The 8,476-nt window shown below is 45.0% G+C and overlaps 1 long non-coding RNA gene across 3 annotated transcripts in view; it reads right to left on the bottom strand.

Moving 5' to 3' along the window:
* Positions 1-6,063: 6,063 nt before the first annotated feature.
* Positions 6,064-8,476, bottom strand: part of LOC106895253 — a 51,088-nt gene continuing 48,675 nt past the window's right edge. For 2 of the 3 annotated variants that reach the window (XR_001413397.1, XR_001413398.1), the window contains exons 3-4: positions 7,438-7,562; positions 6,064-6,236 (exon numbers count right to left, since the gene is read on the bottom strand). This is a non-coding gene — a long non-coding RNA (uncharacterized LOC106895253). Of the gene's footprint in view, positions 6,240-7,437; positions 7,563-8,476 lie in introns of all 3 variants that reach the window. The other variant, XR_001413399.1, reaches the window with a different exon arrangement.

Raw genomic sequence — 8,476 nt, 5'->3', positions numbered from 1 at the left:
CTCCTTAAAGCGTAAGGAAATTTCACATTCAGCTCTGATCTTTGAAGCTGAGACTTGGTTCTCCTGCTTAGAGATCAAAGTAAAATCCATATCTAACCTTTGGATGCAAAAATAAATGAGTAGATATATAAATTCCTGCTTAGACACCCAAGATAATTTTTTTCTGAAGTCCTCAGTGTTTCCCTGAATTTTTTCCCCCAGGCATTTCTGGGGTATTCACCACTGGTTTTAATTCAAGTGACATTGGGTCATGGATTCTACCAACATCTCCCAAACCAATTTGATCCAACTTGCCAACCTGAGGGCAGCGCATTGCCCCAGCAAGGGGGTTGGTAGAAGAACTTGACATCTTGACAGTTGTCCCTGAAGAACCGCACAAGTCCCTCCAAAACCTGGAGTCAGAGGAGAGAAGAAGAGCCCTGCTGCATTCCAGATCAGACCTGTTTTGATGCAGGGACTGAAATGCTTATTTAAAAGTCCCAAGACCTGGCAATAGACTGCAATCTGCTCTCCATGGGAGGTTTTGGTGAGAGGTGAACTTTTGTAGGAGCATTTAATTCTTCCAGAAAAGCAGAGGCAGAACTAAGAGCAACTATTTAGAGCCCACTCTGCAGTGGGAAAGGGATGTTTGAGTAGATATTTTCAGCATTTTTGCTAAAGTTCTCCTTTCAAGGAGGCTGTGCTGGCTGCTCTGCTAGTGGCTCAGCTGAGCTCAAGCCCTCCTGCTGCTTGTTGGGTTTGTACCCAATGTTGAAGAGTTCCCAAAACCGATGGGTGCTGTGGGCCGTGCAGTAGTTATTATAAAATCAGAGAATCATGGAATGGTTTGGGTTGGGAGGGACCTTAAAGATCATCCAGTTCCAACCCCCTGCCATGGGCAGGGACACCTCCCACTAGACCAGGTTGCTGTCATCTCCTCTCAAAGGCCATCTCTGGGATGCTCCTCTATGGAGACCTCACGTGCAAAAAGGTCCTCACCTTTGATGAATATTGTGTGGCTTCAGTTAAAGATGCCTAGTTTTTTTCTCCTTTTAATGCCTCTGACTTTATTTTTTTATTTTTTTTTGCCAGGGGAGCTTGTGCAAGTTGACACGACAGATGAAACCACGAGTTGCAGTTGAAGAATCCTGTATTTTATTATCATGGATAAATAATATCTCACCCAGAGGAAAATGGGAGAAGACGAGATGACCCAGCACACCTAGAGCCGAGCCTGAAGAGGAGGTCTAAGCCCCCGGCTCGTGCTCCAGCACCCCGTGCAGCCCACAGTTCTTTCTGAAAGCAGAAGGGGCTTATTCTTCAAAGCACCACTTTCCTTTGCTACCCGCAGACAAATAGGTTGCTGGAAGATGCATGCCACGAGCTGATTTTTGATTCATGAGCGCCTGAACCAGCGCTGATCATAGGAGAATCGACAGTGATCATAAAATATGAAAGGTTTTTAAGCAGGACTCTACATCATATGGAGGTCTGCAGCAGCCTTTCTGCTTCAGAGCCAGAGGGGCCAAACGCAGCTCTAGTTTATTAATGAAAATGTGGAAGCGAAAGCAGCCAGAGCAGAATTTGCCCCCCCGTATATTCAAGGCTACCCAGTTCTGCTGAAGCTTTTAGGAAAGCTACCACTTTAAGCATAAACACAAGACGATTTTGTTTTCATGCAATTTTCTTGCCAATGCTTTTTCTTAAAAAATCTGTACGGCTGTCATATAAAATATGCCGGGGTTTGTTCTAATTTAGATAACGCATATTTGTCCTCAGCGAATGATTGATTAAGTGCTCTGATCTTGACTGCTATGTTAGCAGCAGGGTATCTGCGCACAAGGATTGGAAATCTCATTGGATAAATGGGAGAGATGAAATCTTAGCTGTTACAGATCTGCTTTTCTTTTTCACAGCCAAGGCGAACGCTGTCTCCTTCGCAATAACAAACATGCTTTGTAATGCCTTCCAGGACAGTGCCGAGCCTGACTTTGTTTCTTCATGGAGGGGCTTTAAGCTGTCATAATACCACGGCACCAAACTCTTAATGTCACAGATATCACTGTAAAGCGGGTATCTCGGAGTTCACTGGATCAGTTGTGATTTACACTGATGTAACCGAAAACAAAATGTGTCTCACTGACATCCGCGGGGCTGCTCTGATAAACTCGGCATATAAGCAAAACTAGGGGAGAAAAAGAAAAAAAAAAAAGAGAAATCTCTGTGCAACTGAGCTCGTTCGGAGCATCAAGCCTGGTTTAGCAGGACTGCCCCAAATGGAAAACCTCCTTCAGGGGTTACTTACCCTGTCAATCTCACTTTCCCAGTGCTGAACCTGAGCTGTGTGCCAATATATCCTCACCCACAGGAGCTGGGAGAGATTTTCTTGCTTATTGGTATAATCTTATGTCCCACACTTCTGCTGGGAAATTATGTCAAGCTGTGTTTTGTCATCTTTTCATTTGTTTGTATTTATGAGCTAGAACTGACGCCAATGAAAGGTACTTGAAAACACTAACTTTAAAAAAAAAAATTGTTTTTCTTTAATACATCTTAGTTTCTAACATGGGTTGATTGCATTGTCTTTGGAGCACTGGATCGCGAGGAAGGTGTGGTAACAAACCAGGCAATTTTCTAAAGAAAGGAGGATTTTTTTTCTCCTTTTCTCCTTCTGAAGCTTTCCTCTGACCTTCTTGGAGGTGCAGAGAGAGCTTTCAAGACCATCAGAATAAATGGGTTGTTTACTGTGATGCTTGCAGCCTTGGAAAAAAAAAAAAAAAGATAAAAGAATAAAGAAAAGAAAATCCCTATTTCCGCTGTCTTCCAAAAGGAGACAGATGAGGTGTGAGCTCGGGAGAAAATATTCCAAAATCTGAGTATGAAGCTGTCGTAGTAGAGCAGAGTAAAACAGAGAAAAGCTAAACAAAAAGGTAGGGACCCCAGGGGTGGCAGCAGGACTCGGGACCTTCCTTCCTCTCAGGGAGTCCATGCTTTGGGCACAAAAAAGGGAGGCGGGCTGCAGAAATGCCAAAAGAAGGAGGTACATCTTGGAAAAAAGTCTGTTCCAGCTTCATTTTCACACCATTAGAATATCATGTTTGCTATTGTCTGCACTGATTTGTTCACACATTCCCACCCATGGAGACGCCAGGGCCGCGGGCAGGATCTCAGGTGGCTTCTGAGGAGATCTCCAGAGCGGGTCACCCAACCGCGAGCCCTTTCCCGAGGAGAACGGTGGCCTGGAGCCACGTGTGGAAGTGCTAAGCAGTGTTAATGATGCTGTGTTATCATCGGGCTCTAATGCTGCCTGGAATGGATGTCACCACTGTGTATGTTCCTGCAGATCAGTTGGTAATTACACTTGGATCCGAAGTAATTACCTTGAGACTTGCACTCTGGTTTAGAAGACAGAAATAACCATGCACTCGCCTGGTCCCACACGTAGCACTTGTGATGTAATTTAATAGCCAGCTACTAACATGAAAGTAAAGAGGCATTTCTCTTATATTTATGTCCATTTAAATTAAACATCAGTGTTTTTTCCCTGTGAAAGCAGCAGGGGCCGGGGTGCCATTGGTCTTTTTTCCCACTCAAGCGCCCCCCTCTTTTCTTGGCAAAATGAAATACTCTGAAGCAAAATAAATATTTATAAGCTCCTCCCGGTGTGGGATTGTTTTGACAAAACAACTCCAGCAGGTCTTGCTTTAGCTTTACTCTCTGCCCTGTTTAAATTTCAGGCAGGGAAAACCCAGCCCTCTAAAGGCTGGAGGAACATTTGGAGGAATTTTGTGGTCTCTGGGTGGGGAGTGGACGGAGAAATCGTCCCTTTTTGAGGTTTTCAGGGTCACATCTCAGTGCGTTTCCTCTTTAACCTCTGAACATTAAACACCTGGACAGCTGTAGCACTGCATTAACCACCTTTTTTTTGATGAAGAGCTCAAAGATGAGGAAAACCAAGGCCTGGAGCCCATGTATGTAGAGGTATCATCACCATCTGCAGTTCTGTTTCCCCACTGTCCATTAGCAAACCATGCAGCTTTTTTTTTTTTTTTTCCATATAGGATTTACTTCTTCTCTTGCATTTCCAAATAAGCGAGCGCTTTTGCAAATAGTTGTCTTCCTTCGGGGTGAGTAGCTTATTTTGGTGGGGAAAAGAAAGAGTCTGCTGTGATCTCTTTCTTTTGGCAATGTCTGGGTAATCATTGCTCATAATAATGCCATCCCAGATGTTGAAACATCTCCTGTATTAATTTTACCCAGAAGATAATTTCCCTTAGAAATCATGTGCAAATCCCCTGTTCTAATTTAAGAATTAATTCAGTGCACTAAATCTTAGCACTTCATCCTAGAAATGTTTTGCAGTGTCTGTTAACCCTTTGCAACAACAACAACAAGCCCAAATGGGAGATTTACAGCTTTAGCTAAGCCTCTCTCTCACACCAGCTCTGTTTCAGCCTGGTATACAATATTTTGAAATGAGGGTCCCTTTTTTCACCTAGAGCCTAGAGCTTGAATGATTTCCTTATCCTCAGAGAATCACAAATATAAATTGATTTGTTATTATAAATATGGGGGGAGATATAAGGGGCAAATACCCCAGTGGTCCCAGAGATCCCATCTCCAATGGTCCCTGGGATTGTCACCCCACCCTCCATTGGGGCTTTGGCAGATGCTAGGGATGAAAATAGGATGATTTCACATTTTTGAAGACCTGAAGGAAAAAGAGGAGCTGAAAGGCTTGTCTGAACCTGTGTAAGAAATCTATGGGAGAGCGAGGAACACATCGCACTCCTTTTGAGTCCTAGATATGGGTCAGTGGTACCTGACCATCCTTCCCTCCCCGTGGTGGTCTCATGCATACACAAGTACACACCAGTCTGCTACTGGTGTCAAGTGTCCCATGGACTTTCTTCTTTTAGTTTATCTTGGAAACTACATCAACCTTCAGACCGGGCACTTTCCTGCCCTTCCACATCACGACCATCTTAGCTCATCTCACAGCCTTTATACTGAAGGTCTTTGACAGTCAGAGAAAACAATAAAGAAAATAAAGAAGCCAAATCTACAGATTTCCCCCCGCTGTGTGAGATCAGAGGGCAGCCCAGCACAGCTTCTGCGGAGCAGGATGCTTCAAAAGCCAGGAATCCTCTGTTTGTACTAGGGCACCTCTGCTTCGCCTTTGTTGTCTTATTTCTAGTGGTACTTGGAGTTCAAAAGAACTTCAGGTATCAGCACATTTGGTTTAAAAAAAAGGAATAGGTCTCTGGGATCTTGCAGCTACACGGCTTGCAAATGCACCAGCCCGTATTAGCAAGATCATGCCACCAGCTCCAAAGCGTACACGGAAAATGTCAGAGGATCACCGAGTTCTTTCAGACAGAATTTTTATATGTATCTACAAATGTTTCCTGATTCCTGCCGTACCAACAGGAATTTATTATGTCTTGGTGGTAACACCTGGCTGGCTGCTTCCTGCAACGTAATACGGCACTTTGGATTTCACCAGTCTTCATGTGTTCGTGCCAGTGGCACCTCGGGCATTCTGCCAAGCAGAGGGCAGGCCAAGGACCTTCTCCAAAGAGGATTCATTCAGAATCAGCTTGGATAATTATCGTAAGGTGATAATATGTGATTAGTGCCGGGACACTCCAGCACTTCCACTACCGCCTCGTACCCTCTCAGATGCTGCACAGAGGCTGCGCGGCAGCTCGGCCTCAGAGGGGAGGAATGATGCCATCCCAGAGAGGAAACAAAGGGGTGAGGACAGCCCAGAAGGAAAATAAAGCAGAAAAGACAGTGCTGATCACAGTGGGGGAAAATCCCATTCTCCTTTCTCAGAGGGATCCACTGCTAATGGTACGTAGTATCGCTGAGCCTGGCTTTAAAAGGATCCTGGAGCACAAATTCTGACTACAGGTTTAAAAATGTGTGGAATTCACCTCTATGGAAATGCTGGGAGAGGTAAGGTAGTAAATCACTCCACTCTAGAAAGTGGAAACATTTCTCTCAAGCTGGTCATTAGACTGAACAATATCCTGGCATGAAGTGGAAGAGATCCAAGGAAACTTTTCTGATACAGCCAGCCAAGAGCTCCCATAACTCCCAAAGAAAAATTTCCTTTTTTCCCAAAGTTAAAAAATACAAGAGCATGATGGTCACCTGTTCCATCCCATCCGACCAGACTGAGGACCCCGTGCCAGGTGTCTCCACATCCCCGAGCAGGTCACGTCTGCTGTCCCGTGCAACGCTGAGAGGATCTGCTGGAATAAGAGAAACCATTGAAACCTCTTTCCTTTATTCTGTTTGCTGGCCCTCTTGCTGGGCACTACTAGTTAGTCTTGTTTGCTGCTGCTTAGACTGCATGCTTACTCTTTCTTTCTTTCTCATTTCAATAAAATATTGAGATATTGCTGTTTCCTTCTGGTCCCTTAAATAAGGGAGGCAGCATTTATGCTCCCCTGGAATTCCTCACACTGACAACTGCAGGATGGATCTGCTGGCCCAGCAACTCCTGGCTGGTGCCTTGGTTATTATTCCTCCTGATGAATTCACTTGGGGGATCCGCTCCTTGAACGCAAAGCTCTCGGGTCAGGAGAAATGGAAAATGCATTACGTGGAGCGTGACAAACTGTGAGTCCCAGAAAGGAGCGTGTGTGGAGATACCTCCACAGGCAGTGGGAGAAAGCTGTTCCCTCACCTCCAAGCTGCTGCTGGAATTTCTTTCTAAAAACCCGTGTTTCCAGCAGCAGTGGTTATTCACAGTGAAATATTGGAGTTCCTTCTGTTTATTACATATTGAGGTTTGAGAAGCTAAAATTACAGCTTTGTTCTGATTTTGAGTAGCAGGGTTTTAACTCCCCATCTCCAGTGTTGTTGGACTCTGACCATTCCCTGCAGCCAGAGCCCAGTTTCAGCAAAGAAACTGGTTTCCCACGGGCAGCAGTTTAGTTTCTTTTCATTCCTTCAGCTCCCCATTTAGGGTCCCCCTTCACGAGACACCCACAACCAAACCAGACCCACGGGATTCTCGGCCACCCTCCAGCCTCCCAGTGGAAAGAGCAGAGCCCTGTGCAACTCATCACTGCTGTGATGGGGATACGGGAGTTTCTCTTCCTGCTATAATCTCTCTTCATTTTGCTCTCTCCAGGCAGGACTCCTTAGCCTTGACATTAAAGCACCCATCCTGTATCTGCATAACTGGACATTTCATATTTATCTGCCAAACCTTTCTCTCTTGCCCCGCTACAGCTCTGATGTTAACGACGTTCCTATTTTCAGCCACAGAGGCGGCTGTCGTTTAGGTTTTGTCAAGGAAATGACAAAAAGACCCAGTATCAAATCTGAAATATTTAGAAAGCCTTTCTCAAAAAAAAACCCCAAAAATCCAAACCAAAAAAGCCACCCCAGAATGTAAAACATTGTCCTGCTGGGAAAGCTAGCTGTAGTTTTCCAACAAACCTTCTGCCCAAATTTTCCGCAGCTTCTCAGGATCTTGAGCCCAAAAAGGAAGAGTTTGTGGTGTCTGAGGCCCTGATCTTGCCACGAAACATGTGCTGGCTGGTTCCGCGGGGGTTTTCTCCTGTCTTCAGAGAGAGAGAGAGACATAGTTTAGTGTTATTTAGTGAATTGTCACAAGACACAGCAAAGAGACAGCTATTCTCACCCAACCCACTGCTCCTTCTAGAAGACTTTATATATAATTTGTTTTGCTTTGCTGTTCTCCTGAGCCACAGGATACTACGTTCTCATTCAGGCTGTTTCATACTCAGGTCCTAAAGCATTCTGTGAAGGAGAGGAACTGTGTCTCCAGCCACATTTTGCAGCTCAGACCAACATATTAAAGTCTTGGTCTCAGCAATAGCTTCCCAACGTGTAGGACGTGGGAGGCTGATGCGTGGATGAGTTGAAGTCTTGGTCTCAGCAATAGCTTCCCAACGCGTAGGACGTGGGGGGCTGATGGTGTGGATGAGTTTCAATAATCAAGATACAAAGGGGCAGGTGGTCACTGTTAGTTTGGTGGCCCGGGAGAGGTACTGGTATCTGCTGGTAGATACCAGTGGAGTAGAAGGGAGTAGAAGACTTGAGCAGCACTCCTGGCAGCTCTTCTTCCTGGGGCCATCTCCAGGCTCAGTGCTTCAGCTCAGGACATCGAGTGTTTGCACAACGGAGGATTTTCTTTTCTCTCCTTTCATTTCACCTCCCTTGGGGCAAAAAAGTTGCATTTAAAGTTGGATTTAAAGACTGCTCTTGTTTGATAACTTCCCTTAACTATCAGCTAAATAATACATGGACCCTGATCCACCGTGCTGACTGATGACTCCCTCTGCTGACCCTGTTTTATTTTTATTGCTTGGCTCGGGCCAGTTCCTTCAAGTCCTGAATCATCAGAACAGAGACCTTGAGGTATTCCAGCCAAATCAATCCCGGGCCCATTGACATATTGCTTTACCTAACCAACCATACAGCTTCGCTTTTCCCTGATAATTTCTCAATTAAT

Source organism: Calidris pugnax, unplaced genomic scaffold (assembly GCF_001431845.1).
Source record: "Calidris pugnax isolate Ruff unplaced genomic scaffold, ASM143184v1 scaffold50, whole genome shotgun sequence".
NCBI classification, from domain to species: domain Eukaryota; kingdom Metazoa; phylum Chordata; class Aves; order Charadriiformes; family Scolopacidae; genus Calidris; species Calidris pugnax.
Note: the sequence above shows the minus strand (reverse complement) of the source record. Positions and strands in the feature narration are given on the sequence as shown.